Source organism: Hippopotamus amphibius, chromosome 9 (genome assembly GCF_030028045.1).
Source record: "Hippopotamus amphibius kiboko isolate mHipAmp2 chromosome 9, mHipAmp2.hap2, whole genome shotgun sequence".
NCBI lineage: Eukaryota > Metazoa > Chordata > Mammalia > Artiodactyla > Hippopotamidae > Hippopotamus > Hippopotamus amphibius.
This window is the reverse complement of record NC_080194.1, coordinates 78,594,908-78,616,934: the sequence shown is the minus strand read 5'-3', so window position 1 is coordinate 78,616,934 and position 22,027 is coordinate 78,594,908. Positions and strand designations below refer to the sequence as shown.

The following is a 22,027-nucleotide window of genomic DNA, read 5'->3' as shown; positions in this document are numbered from 1 at the left end:
TAACAAAATGTCAGATGGGATTTATTTTCATACTAGTACTCAACCTTCTTTTTTTTTTGCATGCCTAAATCTTTTTTTATTTTTTATTTTTATTTTTAATTTTTTGATTCCAATTCATCTTTCTCTCTTTTTTTAAAAATTTTGTTGAAGTATAGTTGATTTACAATATCGTGTTTAGTTTCAGGTGTAAAACAAAGTCATTCAGTTATATATATATAATTATATAATATATATATATTCTTTTTCAGATTCTTTTCCCATACAGATTATTACAAAATATTGAGTACAGTGCCCTGTGCTATACGGTATATCCTTGTTGTTTATTTTATATACGGTAGTGTGTATATGTTAACCCCAACCTCCTCATTTATCCCTCTCCTCCCCTTTCCCCTGTGGTAACCTTAAGTTTGTTTTCTATGTCTGTGTAAGCCACCTTCTCAATGCCAGAACCAAGCAATTGGGGAGGGTTTGTGTAAACTCCAAGCAATCCCCAAAGCCTTGACATTGCCAAAACTGTAGTCTGTAGCCGTCCCCTTGGGAAACCACTAATCCCCACATCAATGCCCACCTGAGTGGTACTGGGCCCTAATTCTTTATCTCCAGCCCATCCTCTCTGGAGCTGATGATTCCAGGAGCTACCGGAGCATCTCCACCCAGATGTCCAGTAAGTACCATGCCTCCAACATCTGCTGCTGTAGACCCAGTATTTCCCCCGATTCTCTTCTCATAGCTCCTGTCCTGGCTCGGGGTATTCACTTGATCACCTAAGTCAGAAACTTGGGGTTACTTTCACCCTCATGCATCTAAACAAGAGCCTCAGGAGCCCATGTATCAGAAATGGCCCCTTTCCTACCCCAGGAAAGTTTGCAACAGAAATAATAGTTTTGCCTTTTCTTTTTCACATTTTCATATGAGTGGGATTTCTCCCAATTCAGCCAGCGATGACCTTCTACCTCTAAAGTGGTAGTGGGGAGGGACATTCTATTATAACAAGAAAATGGAAAAAAAAAAGGGGTCATTGTTTGGTATTTGATTACCACTTAGGACTTCTGAGTTCCTAATATGGTTAGCCTTCAAAACACAATTCGTTAAGAGAAAAATCTTTTTTCTACATTCCTTAAAATACCAATACATAAACTTATCTTCTTATGTTGTAATATCTAAAGGGCAAAGATTACAAGATATATATATATTCACACTACTAAAATAGAACTTTACACATTATAGGTACTCAATAAACGTTAGTTCAAGGGTTTAGTTTGTCTTAACTTTAAATGTCTTTGGGATTCCTACATTCTGTGAAGAGTTTCTTTACTATATTTTCTATTAAATGTTTGCTGTCACCAAAAAAAAAAAAAAAAAAAATACCAATAACATATCAAGAGCCAGGTTTTGGGGGCTAAATCTTGAACTTGCCCTAAGTCTAAGCTCGAGAAATCTCAGGATCCTAAAGGAAGTCCCCTCCTTAAACGAGAGGAGAGAAAGCCTAAGCCTCGTGTGCAGTGGGGAGTGGGAAGGGGGAGATGGCTGAGGTCAGTCAGACCCATGTGTCCTGACCTTTCCCCAACAAGCTGAAGCCCCAGAGGGTGGGGTCTGGAGAGGACTGGAGGGAAAGACGTGAAACGCCGAGGGCTATGCCCACCCCTCCCTTGGAGCCCTGCATGGCTCTGCACTGGCAGGGAAGCCACAGCAGAATAACAACAGCCCTGTAATGCAGCGGGCAGTGAGTGTGCCTGGGGTATTGCTCCTGGGCATCCCCCTCCTCTGTGACAGGGAGGGATGCAGAAACCCCCGTGTGCCATGCAGGATGCGGGTCCTCAGGGGAAAGGTGGAAGATGTGGCTGAGACTCAAAGTGGGAGCTGTGGCTGAGGCAATAGGGGCTGGTCAGTCAGGGACATCTCCAGGCCCATCTGAGTCAAGTGAGCAGAACAGACACAGGTGGGGCAGCGAGCAGCAGAGGCATCCGGGTGCCCAGTGCTCAAGGAGGAGAGGGACGTCGCTGGGCACCCAGAGATCCTGGAGCCGAGCGAGACCTGCAGGCTCCCATTTGCAGGCATCACGAGGTCACTGCCTTCCTGGACACCCAGACCTCTTTTCAGGAGGCCAAGCCATGGAGCAGACGCCTGCAGGACTGAACTTTACCTGAGAGGTTGAGTGACCCCAGTGAGACTGTTGGAACCAGAGCAAACCAGAATACTCTCACTTACAAGGGAATCTTATCTGGCAACAAAGAGCAGTGAAGAGCTGACACCCTATAGCAGAGACAACCTTGAAACCATCACGTTTGGTGGAAGAAGCCAGTCATTAAAGAGCATGCCTTTGGTTGGAGACTAAAGGAAACACCCCTTGTCAATCCCTCTGTCTGCAATGAGGATACTGTTACCTACACTGTACAAATCCTCTTCGTGAGGACTCAGGGGAAAAGTGCTTTGGATTTAGATTCAGGAGTTGTTCTCTAAAACAACTGGCTTACTTTTCTCTTACAAGCATTGCAATGGGTGTAAGTGATTCTTCCCTGCTGGTGTTGATGGCGAAGTAGCTGAAAGCCCGATTCATCATCCACCCCTTGTCACTCCCTTCTCCTTATTTAAGCACACTCACACACACATGCACACAATGTGCTCATCTCATACCTGCCTCCATTTTTGGTCCCTCCCCTACCCTCTTTTTCTCTTTGTTGTCTGCTTCTGTTTTTTAATATCTTTCAGTGTCCTATGAATATGTATGGAAACATTCTGTTTTGGAACAGTAGGATAGAAATCAGACCTCCAGAACATCCCCTGAATCTGCCCCTTCGGCTCAAGCCTTCCTGTGTCCCTGGGGATTGTTGTCAATAGGCTCCTAAGTGGCCTCCAGACTCACGTCTCATTTCTGTGCATTCATGCTCCACACTGCTGCGGAAAAGATCTTTCCAAAATCGCCTCTGTTCATAAATCTTCCACGCACCCGCTTGGTTTTAAAATGGGGCCACGTCTCCCAGGTGGGCAGGACCCATGTGTCAGCACTGACCCGGCCTCCCTCCTCCATCAGGGCCAGGCCCTCTGACCCCTGCCAGCCCTTCCTGTTGCTGTGTTTTGCATACTTTCCCCCTGTTTTTGGCCTCTGCGTGTCTCCCCACCCTCTGGATACCTGGGTTTCCCGATCTCTCTGAGGAAATCTCGCTCATTTGATGCCGCCACGTCTGCAACCCCAGAATCCCGCCAAGTCGCTTCTGCTTCACCAAACACCCTGGTGGTCGATGGGCTGCTTAGCGCAGGGACGCTCCTCTCTTCATCTTTGTGTCATTTGTCCTTAGCGATGGGTTTGGTTTATGGTGATGATTGTTGAATTAATTTGAGTATGTAGAAGTTGATGGCTTACAAATAACATCACCTTTTCCTTCTTTTCCACTAAATGTGGAACACTGGAGACTGATGCTGAAATCAAACAGAGAAAGAGACCAAAATACCAGATTTACTGCTGGTAAAGTTAGAGCCTGCAGCATAGAAACCGGTCAAACCAGGTTTCCTAGGGCTGTGCTCTGAGACCATTGTTGGGATGAGTCAGCTGGGGACAGTTGGGTTTTACAGAGCAGATCTGTTTACCGAGATTCACTTCCTCACTCCTCAAGGGAGAGACAAACCCTCAGACTCACCCCACAAGGTGGGCCTGGACCGGGGGCCACATTTGCCGAGGCTGTGGACGCCATGCTGAGTGGACGCAGCTGCTCTGGGGACAGACAGATCCCAGAGAGACGCCCGGAGGAGCCCAGCCTCTCACTCAGTTCCTCATTCCCAGTCCAGCCATCAGGTAAGCCACTCTTCCACCAAGAGAGGGGACACGGAGAAGAGGAACGTATTACTTCAATGCCTTCCCAGGGTGACATTTCTGTCTGTGAGTCAAGTGACAGAACCCAGAGAGAGAGGGTCTTATAATTAACACAAAACATTTCTTGCTGATCTGAGAAGAAATGACAATTGGGATATACTGAGCATTGCTATGAGTCTTGCTGGGTGGGAAAATGACATTTTGGTTATCTTAGGAAAAAAAATGGTCTTTTATTTAAAAAAATTTTTTTTGGAGTATAGTTGATTTACAATGTTGTATTAGTTTCAGGTGTACAGTGAAGTGAGTCAGTTATATATATATATATATGTATGTGTGTGTGTATATATATATATCTCTCCACTTTTATTTTAGATTCTTTTTCCATATAGGCCATTACAAAATATTGAGTAGAGTTCCCTGTGCTGTACAGCAGGTTCTTACTAGTTATCTGTTTTATATATAGTACTGTGTGTATGTCAGTCCCAGTCTCCCAATTTATCCTTCCTTCCATCCCCTGGTAACCATAAGTTTGTGTTCTACATCTGTGACTCTACTTCTGTTTTGTAAATAAGTTTGTTTGTACCCCTTTTTTAAGATTCCCCATATAAGTGATATCATATGATATTTGTCTTTCTGTGTCTGACTTACCTCCTTGAGTATGACAATCTCTAGATCCATCCATGTTGCTGCAAATGGCATTATTTTGTTCTTTTTAATGGCTGAGTAATATTCCATTGTATTATATGTGCCACATCTTCTTTATCCATTCCTCTGTTGATGGACATTTAGGTTGCTTCCATGTCCTGGCTATTGTAAATATGATGCAATGAACATTGGGGTGCATGTATCTTTTTGAATGATGGTGTTCTCTGGGTATATGCCCAGGAGTGGGATTGCTGGGTCATATGGTAGTTCTATTTTTGGTTTCCTAAGGACCCTCTGCACTGTTCTCCACAGTGGCTGTACATGTTTACATTCCCATCAGCAGTGCAAGAGGCTTCCGTTTTCTCCACACGCTCTCTTTTTATGAGTTAGAAATACACATTGAGATATGTATGGGTAGAATAATACAGTATCTTGGATTTATTTTAAAATACTTCAGCCAAAACTGAAAGCAAAATAAGAGGTGAGGGGAGGAGCAGAAATGGGTGAAATAATTGGCCAAACATTGGTAATTGATGAACTGGGTGATAGGTACACAAGGGTCCATTCCCTTTGATTTTGTGAGTGCTTGAAATGCTCCATGACAAAGTTTTATATGAAAGGATATTGGGGAGCTTGGGGAACCTCTGAGTTGTCTACCAAATCAGGATGGGAGATAAGGCATCCAGGAGTGATGACTCAAGCCGTCCACAGGAGGGCGACCAATGGAAGCCACCTCTGGGTCCCCCACCACTGCTGTGTTCAGGAACCAGATGTAGCTGTCACCTCTGTCCTCCTGCAGCCAGAACAGGGCTTCTTCAAATGACTGGCTTCTAGAGCGAAGTCCGGAGCAGCAGCAGGATTGGCCGAGCCTGGGTCACCAGGCCCCAGTGCCCTGCCCTGATCAGGGCAGCGAGCCTCGGGCAGCTGCACTTCGCTGGTAGAAGGCGGACTCTGCCTCATCCAGTGCAGGAAGGGGATTTGGACCGCCTTTGAAAAGAAGGATTAATCTCCATGGCGAAGAGGAAATGGTTCTCCTTCCCTTTTGAATGGCCTTTACGTTTCTGTTAGGTTTTTACTGTACCTCTACAGCATTAGTTCTTGTGCCATTCTTTTCATTTCACAAATATTTTCATATCCATTTCCCTATAATTCTAGTAATATTATGCTTGTCGCTTACAAGGTGTCCTCACACTCATTCTCCACCACAACCGTGTGAGTCAGAGTCATCCCCTGTTACAGATGAGACGCACCCAAGTTCCCAGGGCTTTGAGGAGGTGACCTCAGACCTCAAACCTGGAGACTCCCACCCTGAGACCAGCCTGTGTCATTTCCACTGCGATGCAACCAAACTTATGGCTATGACTGCTGTCCAGATTTTAAGCACGTAGTCTTTATCTCAATCTAATCAACATACAAAAATTCATAGATTTTTGTCCTCCTTCGGTAACTTTTCCGGATAGCTGTTCTCAATCCTTTGACGGTTGTCACGAGCAAACACAAGAATACCAAAAAATCTACAAGCAGTTAGAGTTTCAGACAGAGTTGTAAACTTGCTATCACTTCTAGGCAACAGCGAATACCCGGTTCGAGTTCATTGTCAATCAGTTGGCGGCTCCCATAGAAGCCCAATGAGTTAATTGTCAAAGAATCTGAAGTATGAAATAGATTTAAAGGCGATTTCACCTGGAAAGTAGATTGGTGAAGCAGGACACTGTTGGACCCCAGATACCCCAAATCAACTGACGTGGTTGCCTGTGATTCCTTGCAGCCTCCCCGAGGAGTGTTTACACAGGGCACCTGGAAAGGAACCGAGCTCTGCAAAGTGTCAGGGAGGGGCTGGTGCTCTGGATGCAAAGAACTGGCCTCAGCACATTCCAAGGGAAAAAGTGGAGAAAAAGTATGACGCGATGTCAAAAGAAGGCACGGGCCCAGCAAGCTCTCCCCTGCTGCTTAATACAGGAAATATTTCCCAAACATCTCGGCTAATCCTGCACCAATACAATGAGAAATGAGCCCGTCTGGCAGCCAAGCAGTTATTAGACAAGGACAAGAAAATATTCCCGCCCATAGCAACGGAGCCAAAGATAACAGCGGGGAATAGGGAAGCTGCAGAGAAAAGGCAGATGCAAAACTTTCAATCCTGGGAGGCCCCCAAGGCGACTGATGTGTGAGAAAAATAAAGGGCCTCTTTTTACCCAAGAAGCTAAGCAACATGTTGTAAACCCCAGGACTTCGTGTATGGCTGGGATCCACGTGAACTTGACTTCATGAAAGAGAGAAATAGGTGGTAGAAATGACAGGCAGGACTGAACCGGGGCCACACCTTGGGGCTTTCAGAGCTGGTAACCGGTCTGCTGATGCAGCAGATGTGGGAGGCTGGACGATGCAGGCTGCGTCCCTGTTGGCAGAAACACAGGGTCCACAAACACTGTGCGTGGTGAAGACGTCATGTAACAGAGGGATACTTGCTTTCCAATAAATGTTCCTCCTCAGTGCCCCTTTCTTATCAAAGTGCTCACTTTCCCTATGTTCTTTCAAGCTCTCTATTCAAGCTGGAAGGAAACTCCTCCTAGATAGATAATCTCTCACCAACACCTTGTGGCTACGTCCAAGGGGAGCCGTTCTGTGTGTTTTTAATGAAGAGGTTGGGTTCCTGCTTCAGGCTTTGGCAGTAGCAGCAGCAGCAGTTAGTGGGACATGGAGCCGGAGGCAGAGGCAGGATGAACTCGAAAAGTCATTTTCTATAACTTTTTACCACTTTAAATGTACTTATTTTGTCACTGCAACGGACATGTTGCAGAATCTTGGGATTTTACGCCTGAAAGGGTTTTTAGAAATAATCCAACAGGCTTGTTTCACAGAAGGGAAACTGAGGCTGAGAGTTTAAAATCGTTTGTTCAGGATGAGCCTGGACCTGTCCTCCTGGCTCTGGGTCAGTGCTCCTTTCATGACGTCATCTTACCTAGTCCCCTCCTTCAAATGGGAAATACATAAACTAGACTCTTATTATTTTAGAATTCTTTTAGGAAGAGAATGAAAAATCTTCCCTGTCTTGGCAACCTGCCCCCAAATTGCTAGCTTCTCCGCTCCACAGCAAAATTATCCAAGTTCCTTTAACTCACCCTTGCAATATTTTTAAATTTTAAGAAATTAAGCCACTGTAATTCTATATGGAGGTGGACTGTCTATAGGCAACACCAGTTCCAAATCCACCCACTTTCTTCCCCTGTGAGCACGCTCCCCTCCCAGTACCTCTGTCTCCTACAGAGAAATGGTCCATATGATGACAAAACCACAGGCTGCAAAGTATGAAGTTAGAGCAACATAGCAACCGTTGGTTGTTCGCTCTAGACCACGGGTTACTGCCCTCGCACACCTTGATGGCCCCCTGCTCTCCAGAGACTGAACTGACCTACTTGGGCACCACGTGAAGATCACACCTGGGTCTCAACACACATGGTGAGGAATGCAGCCTCAGGAGTCAGAAGGCTCTCAACTATGCAAATGACACAGTCCTTTGGGCCTCAGTTTCCTCATCCGTAAAACAGGGGTCAAGATAGTAGTTCCCTCAAGGGTGATGTAGGGCAAGTGAAGATGTAATGAGTCAATCCATTTAAAGGGTTTCAGAAGAGGGCCTGTCACAGAAAAAACTCTAACTAGCATTATTTCAGTGACTATTGAACTCAAAAGAGATAAGGAAAAAAATGGGAATATTAGATTTCTGCCAAGAGCCGGGTCCGTTTATCTTTAAGAGCCTTGGCTTATCTCTGGATTTCAAGTTGTTGGGGACAATTTTACAAACTTCTAAACAGTTGCTCTCCCTATAACTCCAGTTTCAACCTTGTGTGCATGGAAAGGGGTGGGGCAGGTATGCTGAGACCATGGCTCTCCCCTACCTAAGGGTTACGGGCACCCAGATATCTCCTCTCATCAGTATTGATGCGTACAATCTCTTGACCCTTCTTAAACGTAAGTTTAGCTAAGACATCCATTAACATTTTCAAACAGAAAACCACACACACACACACACACACACACACACACAAATATAGAAACAATTGAGCAAAAGTAATTTAGATTTCTTAGAGTATAGTCACCAATTATTGGCTGTCAGAGCTTAAAAAGTACCCCATCCTTACCTTGTTGTCCTTGATATGACCTGGATAAATGACAGTCGACGACTCCAAACTCATGGCAGGTTTGGGTTGGCCCAGCTGCCAAGTTGGGCAAGAATTCAATCCCTCCCGGAACTTTCTCCACAGCCCTTTTTCCAGCTGAGGACTGGTGTCCATCTCCTCTGGACCTTTCCTCTTGGGCCCTCCATGTTCCGGTCCCTTCAGTGAGTGGGACCCTTTTTGTCTGTCTCTGGGCTTTGAGCCAACCTTCCCTCTACCTCCCTCCTGGAGTTTTCTGTGGTTCCAGATTCCACCTTTGCTTTTGATCCTTTCCTCTCTGCCTGTTCTATTTTTGTGCAGTTTTTGGCTGAAGCACGTCTAAATGAATGCGTTTCAGCACCCGTCAGAAACGAACACTTGTTGTCCCCTTGTCTAAGGCTTCTGGTCTTCATCCATCATTGAATGTGGCAGTGGGGTCTGGCCTCTGTGACAGCCACATCTTTCTCTAGGGTCAGCCTGCCTTACATCTCCTCCTTTCAAACCTTGACTTCCCTTTTAGGACACCCATTGGGTTCTCCTTCCCTGTGATCTAATTTGTTGTGAGCAAACATGCTGGGACCTGATTTGCTGAACAGAAATGATGGACAGCTCCTTTGTTCAATGATTGATCAAATCCTTCCTGCTTCGTTTTTTCCGCACTACCCCCTTCCTCAAATTCCCTTTGTTGACTCATTCCTCTGGAGGCTTTAAGAATCTTCTGAAATTCTGACATAAGTTGATAGAATCAAACATATTATGCACATACTGTATTTTCCACATATAGCAGATGGAAAAAGACATCATTTCCACCTAAAGAATATGAGGCTTATTCGTAGTCACTTGGTTAAACACAGATTTATTTACTCCTTGGATGGTTGCTGGGGCGATGGATGGCAAGTGTTGCTGCCTTAGGTAATCCCAACCGATTACTTGCTGCCAGTTGTAGCCAGTTTGGTCAAAGAGCAGTAAGCAAAGCCCTGGTACCGTTCAGGTCACGGCGTACATAGAAAGTAGTAATTGCATTATGGCCAAAGAGATCCAGACACTTTAGCCCCCAGGGGTTCTGCCTTCTCTAGGCCTCACACAGTTGCCCTGAGAGCTGAGGAAATCATCTTACCTTAGCTCATCCTAACATGTGTTGCTCAGGCCCAGGCGTGGGGAAGTTCGGCTCGAGGTTTCCAATGGGAGTAACTTAATGTGTATTTACAGCACTGCCCATCAGACCTTCTCCATCCAACCTCCCTGCTCCAAGTCCGAAGGAAGTCATGGCAGATCCCTTTGCTCTCCCAGGCACTTTCAGGCTTAGCCTCATTTTCCATCTAATTAAAAAATATAGGACTTCCTGGTGATCCAGTGGTTAAGACTCCATGTTTCCACTGCAGGGGGGTGCAGGTTCGATCCCTGGTTGGGGAAATAAGATCCCACACGCTGTGGAGTGTGGCCAAAAAAAAGGTAAAATAAAAAAATAAATCAAAATAGAATCTCTTACCTATTTCGACGCTTCTCTCCTTGCCCACAGCAGGCTCAGAAGCTGTGGCAGGCAGCTGGGCTGTCTGTGTCCTCTGCTCCACCTTCCTTCTGATGACCCCTCCTGCGTTTGGGTGGAGGGGAAGGGAGAGATGAGGGTGGCCTTGGCTGGTGCCGTTGATATCGGGGTTGGTCCCTGCTGTGTGGCAGACACCCCAAAGCTGACTTTCTGCTGGGGCACCAGTGCACCGCACACACACCCTTTCCACGGGGTTGCCTCATCCTGGAAGGCAACGGCTCTTTATCTGATGTCTCAGTGCTGACCCCTCAGCCAAAGGGAAAGCTCAGCCAGGCTGCCTCACCATTGGTGGACACACGGCTTCTTCCTCCGCAATTCCATGCCTGTGTCTTTGCATCACAAGAGGCACCAGCCCACCTCCCATCTTTGGGCTTTCCTCATGACGGGGAGACACCCGTCTCTGGATCCAGGAACAGAGGACAGGTTCTTCCAAAATCACTCCAGGCATCGCTCCAGCCCCTGGTAGCCCTGGGGCTGTGTGTTTCCCATTCAAAACTCCTCAGCTGACCAGCAGCCCACCCCACCCACGTGTTAGGAGAAAGAGGAGAAAATAAACATGGAGGAAGTTGCTGATAAGACTAGGCTCCAGTTTTTTGTTTCTTTCAGTTTTAAGAAATAAACGAAGCTTTCATTTTTGTGAACTATCGGCAACATTTACTGCAGGTTGAATTGAATATTCATTAATGTCTATCATTGAAGAAACACTATTGGTGCCCAAGTCTGTTTTGAATCCAGTGCAGCTCTCTTTGTGATGTTTCTGCAGCACCAAAGTCCTCATGTAAAATTTTCTGAGTCCAGGTTAGGCTTTTTACTACACTTGTGCCCTGGATGCTGTAACCTGTCTTTTCACACATCATCAGAGACCCTCGAGATTCTCAAATGATTACATTTCAAATGTGAGAATTGTAATGCCTTCCAGGAAAATGTAGATGTTTTTCTTAGACATACTTAGCAAATCCCATGCAATATATGGAATGATCTGCATGAAAAGATTTGGGCAGTGCGTTTCCTCAGAGGGCAGGCTGCCACATTCCTTATCGATGAGTAATGCTTTCTAGGTGGCACAGAGAGGTAATGCCCAGCCTGACATCTCCCGAGGCCAACTCTTCTCCAGCTGATGTTCCCCTCACGGTTGCTAGTACCCTGTGGATTGAGCACCACTATTACCACAGCAGAACCGGGGCCAGGATCCAGGGCAATAGAGGAGTGGCACTTTCACACTCTCCTTGGAGCTCCTGCAGTGGGATTATTTTGTAAATGTTACAGAACCAGTCATTCAGAATATACAGAGATGGGAAAAAAACATAAAGCAGGAAATGAAAACAAACAGAACAACAACAAAAAGGAAAAATAACAGAGAAAAAAAACCCAACCTCCCCACTTCAGCACCCAGGACTGGAGGCAAATCTTTTCAGCAAATATTGTACTGTTGGTGATGTCAGAGAGGAATGTCCTACCAGAGGCTGTTAAAAGCATTTAGAAGGTCATATAAATGGAATCATACAGTGTATAACCTTTTATTTTTTTAATGGCCACACTGCGCAGCTTGTGGGATTTTAGTTCCCCGACCAGAGATGGAACCCAGGCCCTCGGCAGTGAATGTGTGGAGACCTAACCCCTGGGCTGCCAGGGAATTTCCAGTATGGAACCCTGTGACGTTGGCTTCTTTTGCTCAGCACGGTGTCTTTGAGATTCATTTGCATTGTTGCCTGTATCAGTGTAGTTTATTCCCTCTTATCTCTGAGAATAGCAATGTAGTTAACCATATCAACAAGCAGAAAAATATACCTTTTTTTTAATCATCTCTCAACAATATACAGAAAATCGTATGAAAAATTCAACCTTCATTCCTGATTGTTTTTTTTAAAAAATCCCAGAAATAGAAATAATAAACTAGAAATAAAAGGGAACTTCTTCAATCTGAAAAAGAATATCTACAGAGAGCCTGCAACTGACATAATTCTTATTGCTGAAAACCTCTATGCTTTCCCCCTAGTATCAGCAATAAGGAAAGAATGTTACTATTCAGTATCATGCCAGAAGTTCTAACCAAGGCAATAACACAAGAAAAAAAGGGAATTCAGGTTGGAAAGGACAGAAGAAGTCAACATATCTTTAATCATAGATGACATGATCATGGACATAGAAAGTCCTAAAGAATTTAGAAAGTGCTACTAGAACTTTATTTTATTTATTTATTTATTTTAATTTTATTGGCTGCGTTGGGTCTTCATTGCTGCACATGGGTTTTTCTGTAGTTGTGGAAAGCGGAAGGTACCCTTCATTGCAATGCACAGGCTTCTTATTGCAGTGGCTTCTCTTGCTGCAGAGCATGGGCTCTAGGCATGGGGCTTCAGTAGTTGCAGCATGTGGGCTCAGTAGTTGTGGCTCATGGGCTCCAGAGCACAGGCTCAGTAGTTGTGGCGCATGGGCTTAGTTGTTCCGTGGCATGTGGGATCTTCCCGGACCAGGGCTCAAACCCATGTCCCCTGCATTGGCAGGTGGATTCTTAACCACTGAGCCACCAGGGAAGCCCGCTACTAGAACTTTATGAGTTAACTCACAATATGTGAATTAAGCAACGTTGAACACCAGGCTAATATGCAAAAAATCAATTATATATCCATATTCTAGCAACAATCAGACATTAATATGAAAGGAACGATAGTGTAACAATAACATCAAAAATATGAAATAAATCAAGATAATAAAAGATATACAAGCCCTGTGCACTGAAACTACAGAAACACTGCTGTGGGAAATTAAAGAACTAAAAAAATGAAGAGATATACCATGTTTATGGCTCAAAAACTCAAGGTTTTAAAGATGTCAGTTCTTCCTACTTTGACCTATAGATTCAATGTAACCCATTGAAAATCAGTTTGCCTTGTTTAGAAACTGACAAGCTGATTCTAAAATTTATGGAAATGCCAAAGACCTAAAATAGCCTTTGAAAAAGAAAAATCAAAGTTTAGGACTTACACTGCATAAAATCAAGACTCATTATAAAGCCACAGTAATCAATATAGTGTTGAGTTGGTATGTAGATAGAAAATTAGGTTAATGGAACAGAAATAAGTGTTTAGAAATGGCCCCATGCATATACTGCTTATTGATATTTGACAAAGGGTCCAGGGTAATTCAATGGTGAAAGGTTAATCTTTTCAATACATGGTGCTGGAATAGTCATCTGTGGTAGACAGATTCTAAAGGTGTCTCCCCCAGATTCTGTAAAGGTACTTTGTAGGTGTAATTAAAGTTATAGACCCTTAGATAAGGAGATTATTTAGGATTATCCACATGGGCACAGTATAATCACTTGAGTCCTTAAAAAACAGAAAATTCTCTGGCTGGAATCAGAGCTGTTGGATCATGTGACAACTCTATTTTTGGTTTTTAAGGAAACTTCTTACTGTTCTCCACAGTGGCTGCACCAATTTACATTCCCACCAACAGTGTAAGGGGGTTCATTTTTCTCCACACCCTCTCCAACATTTATTATCTGTAAACTTTTTGATGATGGCTATTCTGACTGGTGTGAGGTGGCACCTCCTTGTAGTTTTGACTTGCATTTCTCTAATGATTAGTGATGCTGAGCATCTTTTCATGTGCTTGTTGGCCATTTGTATGTCCTCTTTGGAGAAATGTCTATTTAGGTCTTCTGTTCATTTTTTGATTGGGTTGTTCGTTTTTTTTTTTTTTTTTTTTTTTTTGGTTTTTGTTGTTGTTGTTGTTGTTGTTGTTGTTGTTGAGTTCCATGAGCTGTTTGTATATTTTGGAAATTAAGCCCTTGCTGTTTGCACTGCTTGCAATGCAAATATTTTCTTGCATTCAATAGATTGGCTTTTCATTTTGTTTATGGTTTCCTTTGCTGTGCAAAAGCTTATAAGTCTGATTAGTCTCATTTGCTTATTTTTGCTTTTATTTCTATTGCCTTGAAAGACTGATCAAGGTAACTACTGTTAAAGTGAAAGAAATTATTGGGACAGAATGGGACCCTGTGAGCTGGAATGGGGATGTGTGGGAAGATCCCAATGAAGCTGAGGACACTGAGCCCCTGAATTCTGTTGAGTCTTCTTTTCTGGCAGAAGAAGTCACCCCAATCTCAGTGTAAGTGGCTTCACACCTCCACTGGAAGTGGCCCCCCTCCCCCAGCCTCTATACCTCCATCTGAGGGGAGTCACCCCACACCGCCTGAGGAGACTGTGATGGCCTCCCCTGAGGCGGTCCTCATGGAAGACACCACTGATTCTCCTCAGAGCCCTCTCCCACCACCTCTCTTTGTTTCTAGACTCAAGTTCCAGCTAAAGGTGAGGCACAAAGTGTGACCCATGAGGAGGTGAGCTACACTCCTAAAGAGCTACTTGAGTCTTTTAATTCATCCAGATTGTAATCCGTGGAACATGTGTGGGAATGTAAGTTAGGGAAGTGGGGTCATGGTGGAAGTTGGATCCGTTATTCCCATTGGGTCAGGCTTATAAAGCTGTGGGTCTGCACTTTATGTTGCAGCTTAAGGAATTAGGAAGAGATCTTACAGTCTGATTGATTGGATGAAACATGAACCAAAAGGTGGCCCATGTGGAGCAAACTGGAAATACCAGGCTTGCCTTGATTTAATGTGGAAGAAGGGATCCAGTGGCTTGGGGAGATAGAAATGCTAGAGTAGACTTGTCATTTAAGACCCACTCACCCACCCTGGGAAGGTCCAGAAGACACGTCTTTCACCACTACTGTGAGGGATACGTTTGTGAGCGGAATCCTGGCATCCTTGGAGAGCTCTGTGATCGCTTTTCCCTGCAGGGCTGACCTCAGAATAGAAACTGCAGCCACTGAGTTGTCCTTATTTTATAATGAATACTTGTGCTTGTGAGTGTGTGTGTGTGTGAGTGTGTATGTGTATGGAAGATGTATTGACTTTATATGATTGTGTTTATGTATTGTTAATGTTACATCATAGTATTTAGGATGTCAGGGAGAAGAGTAAACATTACCCAAAGACCTTGCATCCTCTTCAGGGGAAAGAGTTAGTGCATTTTCAGTTGTATGTGGGATAGTTGTATCATGTTAGATGGAAGGATGATCTTGTTACTGTCTTCACTTGGAGCTTAATTGTGGCTTAAAGAGATGTATGTGAGTGTCAGGTTGACAACGGGTGGTCTTGTGATGGTTAATATTACGTGTTAACTTGGCTGGGCCACGAGGCCCAAATATCCAGTCAAACCCTATGCTGGATGTTTCTGTGAGTGTGTTTTTGGAAAGAGTAACATTTAAATGAGTGGACTTTGAGTAAAACAGATTGTCCTTCATAATATGTGTGGACCTCATCCCATGAGGTGAAGGCCTGGTGTTTTGGACTGAGTGTTTGTGCCCTCCCCAGAGTATATGTGTTGAGGCCCTAGCTTCCCATGTGATGGCCTTAAGAGGTGGGGCCTTTGGTAGGTAATTACATTTAGAAAATCCCATGATGAGATTTGTAAGAAGGGAAAGAGACACTGGGGCTTTCTTTCTTCCACAAATGAGGACACAGCAAGTACACAGTCATCTGTAAGCCAGGAAGAGGGCTCTCACCCTCATGCTAGCACCCTGATCCCGGACTTCCTAACCTCCCAAACTGTGAGAAATAAAAGCTTGTTTTTTAAGCCACCCCATGTATGGTATTTTGTTGTAGCAGCAGAGCAGACACCTGACTAGAACAAAAGACTCACCTCCCCGAGGAAGAAGGAATTCTGCCAGTGAATGGCCTTTGGACTTGAATGACAGCACCGGCTCTCTTGCGAGTCTCCAGTTCCCAGATGACTCCGAAGATACTGGACATGCCAGCCTCCATAATCAAGTGCGCCAACTCAAAATAATTCTCTCTGTGAATACACATCCTATTGGCTCCATTTCTCTGGAGAACTCTGACTAATGCAGTCACTTTGGAAAACAGTTTGGTGGTTTCTTCAAAAGTTAAACATCCACCTTTCACATGACTTAGTCATTCCATATACCTAAGAGAAATAAGCACATGCACATACAAGGACTGGTACATGGATGCTTACAGCATCTTTATTTCTAATAGCTCCAAAACAGAAAGACCTCAAAATGTTCATTAATAGGTGAATTGATAAACTGTGGTATATCCATAAAATGGAGTCATACTTAGAAATAGGAAGGAAGAAATACTGATACACACAACATGATAAATCTCAAACAATTGTGCTGCATGATTTCTTTTACATAAAATTCTAGAAAATGCAAACCTGTCTATAGGGTCTGAAAGCAGTTCAGTGGTTGCCTGGAGATGGGAGTGAGGATGGAAGTTCTAAAGGAGCATGAGGAGACTTTCGGAAGCAATGGATGTGTTCATTATTGTGATTGCGACAGTGGTTTCACACATGTCACAAATCATCAGATTGGGGACTTCCTTGGTGGTGCAGTGGATAAGAATCCTCCTGCCAATGCAGGGGACATGGGTTCAATCCCTGGTACAGGAAGATCCCCCATGCCCTGGAGCAATTAAGCCTGAGTGCCACAACTACTGAGCCTGAGCTCTAGAGCCCATGAGCCACAACTTCTGAGCCCACATGCCACAGCTACTGAAGCCTGTGCACCTAGAGACCTGCTCCACAACAAGAGAAGCCACTGCACTGAGAAGCCTGCACACTGAAACAAAGAGTGGCCCCAGCTCGCTGCAACTAGAGAAAGCCCATGTGCAGCGATGAAGACCCAACGCAGCCAAAAAAAAAGAAAATCATCAAATCATACACTTTAAATATGTGCAGTTTATTGCATGTTAATTATACCCCAGTAAAGCCATAAGTACCCCCCGCCCGCAAACAACAACAACAAAGCAGATGCAGACCATACCTACCTGGTGCTCACTGTTAGTGGGATAATAATTGTTGATATTTACAGAGCTCTTCGTATGTGCCAGGCAGTACCCTGAGACTGTATGTCATTTCTTTCAACACATGCGTATATTATTATCTCCTTTTAATAGAGGAGAAAAGTGAGCTTAGAGAGGTTAAATGACTTGCCTCACTTCTCTAACTTATCTCTACCCAGAAATGTGAGTCCAGAGCCATTGACTATGGACTCCGACTCCATAGCCACTTTCACGTGGGGCTTCGTACAGGGGAGAGCAAAGAGAGGGGATGGGGCAAAAATGAGCCTGGGGACAGAAGCACAGCCTGGCATGCCAAGATCAGGAGCCAAACTTTCATCACTCAAGTCCATGCACCAAGTCAAGTGTTGCTGTCCATCAGCCACATAAGATGATAATCAGCAAAAATGGATCGAAATGAAAGGAAGGATGAAAGAATGGGGATAAGAAAGGGATGGAGAGATGGAAGGAAGGAAGGAAGGGAGGGAGGGAGGGACAGGGCAGCTCATACCCTCAAGGATTTTAAATGATAATTTGAATGTAAAAAAGCACACTTCTTGTAGAGCTGGGGGGAGGTGGTAGAGATGTACAGTCTGGAGGCTAGAGGCCTGGATGGATACAGTGGACGAGGGTGGGTGGTTGTGAAGCTCTACTGCTCACACCCCTACCTAGTAACTCATCTTCTTCAGTACCCTATCTGAAGGGCAGTTGGGGAAATTTGTCCTAGTTATACATGGAGTTGGGAATGACCCTAACACTGGAAGATGATGGGTTATGTGGAAGGATGGAAGGGGAATTTAGTCAATGTTTTTTGGAATTTCCTTGGAAATGCTGAATGATGATACCTTAGGAGGAAAACTTTGTAGACCTTGAGATCTTAGCATAATTACCACTCAGAGTGCAGATGCTTGCCCACAATGGGTAATTCCAATGACCCAGGGAGAAATTACTCACATTGGGACAACATTGAGAGACTCTCTCAATTACAGCATTTTATGACTATTATCAGTTATAAATGTATTTAACTTATTGGAAATGTAATAGTATGGCTCCCCAAAAGGTAATCCTTTACGTTCAAAAACATGAATATGCTTTTTTCTCTAAAGACATCAAGAGATAAATTCTGAGCCATGGACTTAAGACAGTCTGTTATGGAATGAATTTCCGCCTCCCCCCCACCCCCAATTCACGTACTGAGGCCTTAACTCCCAATGTGATGGTATTTAAAGGTGGGGCCTTTGGGAGGTAATTAGGTCATGAGGATGGGGCTCTCATATAGGGTTAGTGCCCTTATAAGGAGAGACCCTAGAGCTTCCTCTCTCTCTCCACCAGGTGAGGACATACTGAGAATGCAGCCATCTGCAGGCCAGGAAGATAGCTTTCACCAGGAACCGAATCAGTTGGCTCCTTGATCTGGGACCTCCAGCCTCCAGAACTGTGAGAAAATAAATGTTCCCCAGTCGTGGTAGTTTGTTGTGGCAGCCCCAGTAGATGAAGACACAGGATTACTGCAATTCATTAATAAAGCAAATGGAATGTCTTCAAATATCAGGTAGCTCAACCTACCTGCATAGGAGACAAAGTGACAGGATGACTCTCCAACTAACATACCTGTGACTTTAGGTGAAGCTTCACATTTGTGACTCTTAGTGGACTCAGCTATGAAATGAGAGGTTGAATTTACATGCCTTGAGCCCCTCTGATTACTGGGGAATTGGTCAGACTGCCCTTCTTTTTACTGTTGGTTGAGTTTGTGATGAGCTCCGTTTCTTCTCAGCCTAAAGGGGTGACAAAGAGATAGGATGATTTCAGTTCTTTGTTTCTGGAGGGCTCTCATCTACCTGCATGTTTTATGTGATTTCTTATCTTTAAGAACAATATTTCCTGGGAATTCCCTGGCAGTCCAGTGGTTAAGACTCTGTGCTTCCACTGCAGGGGATGTGGGTTCGATCCCTGGTCTGAGAACTAAGATCTTGCATGCCACACGGTGCAGCCAAAAAAAAAGGAACAAATTTTCCTAAGGTTGAGGCTGATGGAAATAGGTTCTTGGGGCTTTGGAGCAATCATGAGTGGTTAATGTGTGAAGTGCCTTAGGGCAAGTTTAGCTGCCAGACAACTAGTTCTAAGTTCTTGCAGAGCTAAAACACTAGGGCTAATTCAGGGACACCTGCTGTCTCTGCTGTGATTTAGAGCTGTCTGTGGTGAGGTGTGCCAGCAGCAGGTGTGGAGGCCTCACCTGTCATCATAGGTAGATGGGCAAGACCAATTAGGCTGTGTTGGTCAGACACTCAGGCATTCTTATAACCAATCATTCGTGTATGTGGTTGTTCCAGCTCTTCTTTAAACGGCTGTCCAGGGAAGGGTGAGATGGACACTGGAAGGGTCTGGCTGTCTGGGTGGGTGGAGGAAGGTGGGGTGTTTCATGGAATTTCACAGTCCCCTTGGCAGGCATAACCTGAGCCGTTAGACTGATCTCATCCATCTTGATATTATTTCTCTCAACAAGCAATAACCTCAGCTTTCCATGGCTTGCGGTTTCTGTAAGCTGGAAATGAATTCCTTGACTCTGAGTGAAGGTGTCCAATTGGAAACAGTAAAAAAAAATTTAGTCCATAAAGGCATTTTGTCATCAGGGAGTGCCCCAAATTTGGAAGAGTCCAATGGATAAAGGTCACTTTGGAAATCCACATGGAGCCAGAGGAGTGATTCGTTAGACACTCAGGCATTCTTATAACCAACATTTATTAAGCATTTGCTGTGTACTTAGGCCCTTTGCTAGAAATGTCAGATATCAGAGATGTACAAATATGGGTCTTGTTTTCAAGGAACTCACATATTAGCAAGAAAGATGAAAGCATGAATTGTTAGATTTTTTAAATTAATTTTTATTGGAGTATAGTTGCTTTATAATGTGCTAGTTTCTGCTGTACAGCAATGTGAATCAGCTATACACGTGCATATATCCCCTCTTTTTCTGAATTTCCTTCCCATTTATGTCACCACAGAGCACTAAGTAGAGTTCCCTATGCTATACAGTAGGTTCTCATTAGTTATCTATTTTATACCTAGTGGTGTATATATGTCAATCCCAATCTCCCAATTCAACCCACTCCCCTTTTCCCCCCTTGGTATCCATATGTTTGTTCTCTACGTCTATGTCTCTGTTTCTGCTTTGTAAATAAGATCATCTATACCATTTTTCTAGATTCCACATATATACATTAATAGATGATATTTGTTTTTCTCTTTCTGACTTACTTCACTCTGTATGACAGTCTCTAGGCCCATCCACATCTCTGCAAATGACCCAATTTTATTCCTTTTTGTGGCTGAATAATATTCATTGTATATATGTACCACATCTTCTTTATCCATTCCTCTGTTGATGGACATTTAGGTTGCTTCCATGACCTGGCTATTGTCAATAGTGCTGCAATGAATATTGGGATGCATGTATCTTTTCAAATTAAGGTTTTCTCTGGGTATATGCCCAGTAGTGGGATTGCTGGGTCATATGGTAGTTCTATTCTTAGTTTTTTTAAGGAACCTCCATACTGCTTTCCATAGTGGCTACACCAATTTACATTCCCACCAACAGTGCAAGAGCGTTCCCTTTTCTCCACACCCTCTCTAGAACTTATTGTTTGTAGATTTTTTATGAACTGTTAGATTTAATCACATGAAATTGAAGACATTCAACCATTTGGTCTGTTAAAATACCAACAATTTCACACGGTTCAAGCAGATGCTATTGTGTCTTACGTATAAAAGACTACGGGAACAGAGAGGAATGAGTGATTAACTTACATATTGGATCGTTGTCAAAAGGCCTTACTGAGGAGATAACATTTAACTTTGGCTTAAAAGGGGGAATACAATTTTGAAAATATTGCAAAAGATAAGGTGAAAGGAAGTAAGTTGCGTTTATGCCGTAAATACTTATTGAGCATCTACTACATGCAGGATGGTTTATCACACGTTTGTGATACAGTGTTCAGCCTGTAAAGTTGAAAGTCTCTGTCTTCTTGGAATTTATGGTCCAAAAAGGGATCCTGAGAATAAGCACCCAATTAGTTACTTAATTACAGTTCTGATTGGTGCCAGGAAGAAGCAAGTCTGCTAGGAGAGCAAGTAACGGGAGCCTGACCTGGCCTGTGGAGTCTTTAAGGTAAGATGGAATTAGCCAGAAGGAGATATGGGTGGAAGACAGGATTTCAGACAGAGGAATCTCATGTGCAAAGGTCCTGCAGCAGCCAGGGGAGCAGTGTTTCACCTCTCAGATTTTAATGATCCTAAGAGTAGGCGTCTCTCCAATAGGATCCCATTCCCAGGGGCTCTGACTTGGTAATTACCCAGGAGAAGACCTGCGTTCTAAGGTGTAGCCAAATCACTAACTAGGGGAAGATTTTTAAGCCAGGAGCTATCTGTTTGGAAGGAAAATTAATTCATAAAATAAAAATTGAATGAAAATGAAAGCAAAGCAAGTAATTAAGGATATTGATTTTTTTTTCCCAATTGTTTGAGTTTTCAACCTCCTTTTCAGATCCCTGCTGATTCTCCTTAGGCCTGAAGCCCAGAAAGCCTTAGAAGAAATAGGCTTACAACTTGTTGGGAGGTTTAACCTGAAAGCATGTCAGAGTCACCCACCTGGGTGGGGCACAGGCTGATTTCAGTGTCCCCCTCCCCCATCTGGACACGTGTGGACCACTTCTGGAAGGCTCAGCGCTCTGCCACAGGCTTTACCAATGGCCTCCACATGGAGGGAGGGCCCTTGGGGTCTGACCAGCTGAGGATACAGCTGAGACGGGCCTGGGCTGCTGGCAGAGGTGAGGAAAATAGGATGGGGAAGCTGGGGGGCTGATGCCACCTGACAGTCCCTGTGCGTCTTTCATGGCTTTTCCTCATGTTTGGCATTGTTATTAACTTAAATACGTCTTTGCAAATACAGTATTTTTAAATGAAGACTATTTTTTTTATCACGTCTTTAATATATGTTTGTGAAAATTTTT

At 44.0% G+C, this 22,027-nt stretch overlaps 1 long non-coding RNA gene across 11 annotated transcripts in view; it reads left to right on the top strand.

Annotated features, from left to right (window-relative positions):
* The first annotated feature begins 3,550 nt into the window (after nucleotides 1–3,550).
* The window catches only part of LOC130860643 (uncharacterized), a 78,351-nt gene continuing 59,874 nt past the window's right edge, over nucleotides 3,551–22,027 (top strand). For 5 of the 11 annotated variants that reach the window (XR_009055493.1, XR_009055490.1, XR_009055487.1 and 2 more), the window contains exons 1-2: nucleotides 3,551–3,790; nucleotides 18,351–21,844. This is a non-coding gene — a long non-coding RNA (uncharacterized LOC130860643). The remainder of the gene's footprint in view (nucleotides 3,791–18,350; nucleotides 21,845–22,027) is intronic. The other 6 variants (XR_009055494.1, XR_009055489.1, XR_009055495.1 and 3 more) reach the window with 6 other exon arrangements.